Genomic DNA, 1,929 nt, shown 5'->3' on the forward strand with positions numbered 1-1,929 from the left:
GGACTCATCAGTATACAGATATGATTCCAAGTGGGTGTACACAAATGCAAAATTATTGTTATAAAGTCCTACAATGAGGCTGATATTCACAAATCTGTCAAGTATGGTGTGTGGTCGACATCCTCTGTACTCGATTATTAAGTAAATTATTTAATCGCTACTTGGCTTCCTTGATGTTGTTTTTCACCCTCTAATCTTGCTGGAAACCTCCTCCTCCGTGTTCTCCCCATTCTGCAAATGTATTATACCACACTATGATAATACTTCAATATAATAATCTTTTTCTACTGTCTTTCATATTCTTTTCAAATACTCAAAACTTACCGTGCTAATCTCAAAATTTGAGCTCTCGCTTCTCTGTGTCGATGCCATCCGGCCACAATATTGGTCTTTGAAATATGCCGGCACATACAGTTCTCGCTGGCAGTAAAGGCTATCTAAAGTGCTATCCTTTTGTAGGTCGAGGGCTTTGCCACTTCCTATTCAATGATACATTTGATAATTAAATATGTGACATCTAGTAAATAAAATTACTGAACAAAAACATTATTCCGAGTAAATACACCTGACCTTATTCTCTTTCTTCTTGATTACCTTTCCTTTGCCGCCTTCTTCTTTTGTTTTTTCACTACTTTCACAAATGTCTGGAACATCCTTCAAGACCACTCGTTGCCGATAATGATCCCAGTATTCTTCAAAAGACATGTCTCTACGCTTAGGCATCGTTGCACACGGAGGCGTGCTTAGAGGAACTACTACTGGCAATGTTCCCTATATATTACAGAGACATCCAATGCCCTTTTATATACAATGAGCACTGGACGAATCCCGCAAAAACTATTTAATCTAGGTCAACACTTAAGCGGGGTTTAAGGCATGCTAGGCATGCAATGAATGCGGCTAGCCTCACAATCTTTTTTTCACTACAAACAGCTTCTTCTATTAAGGCATGCATGCACGGAGACATACCAAGAATTTTTGTTCCATCCATTTCGAGCCTTTCCTTAATCACCATGCATGCAGGTTTCAGAGATTGCTTTCCATTGCATGTGCATGAAAAAAAACTTCCCATAGTCTCCGTGCTGCATGGTGCATATCCACTGGTGATCACAGACCAAGCCTTTTGCAAGTTTGTTGAAGGTTCAATTTAACCTGCGCTGCATAGAGTTTGGCCGAGGCCTCAAATCGCCGGTCCGTTTTCTCCTCTTGCATCCTTATTTGACTGCTTCTCGTTCACACACACAACAGCTGCACATAGAAAAATTCAAGCTGTTTACAATCGCACTTGGTGGTTGTGAGGGCGTTGAGAAGGACACACAGATATTTGTTTTTCAAGGATTCGGTTGGAGCTTCCTTTTTTCTACCTTAGTCTGGTTACATTCATAAATCATCACACACATACAAACACACCGAAAAATAAAAAAAAAAACTTGTCCGAACCAAACATACAAACATTACCTAGCTGAGTAGTTGTCATGATGCCCAAACGGATAACATTGAATTATTTAAATGTGTAGACAACAAAGACTGGAATACACTGTTGACAAAAAATATTTAAATTTATGTACAACGCGTATCTGGTCCTCACCCTTCCATATCCGTGTCCTTAAACTGCTCGTCATTGCTCTCGTAATCAATATATTTATTTTCTTGGCACTTCTTTGTGTACTGCTGTCGCCCTATGTTATGCTCTTCTCCTCCACTATCATGCTGGCTGGCACTACTCTTATGTTGTGCTCCTCGTGGCTTGCCTCTCATTCTGTTCTTCAATACTTCCAAGCGCTCTTTGTTATGCTGGAGTTTGGGACATATTCTCGCGTTATGTGTTGCGTAGTACCCACAAATACTGCATTTCCTTGTGCCCTTTTTCACACCTTTGGCTCCCAACGTAATTTCCTTCTTTTCAGATGGTGGTATGCTCCGCCCTTT

The sequence above is a fragment of the Setaria italica genome, chromosome IX, assembly GCF_000263155.2.
Source record: "Setaria italica strain Yugu1 chromosome IX, Setaria_italica_v2.0, whole genome shotgun sequence".
In the NCBI taxonomy this organism is placed as follows: domain Eukaryota; kingdom Viridiplantae; phylum Streptophyta; class Magnoliopsida; order Poales; family Poaceae; genus Setaria; species Setaria italica.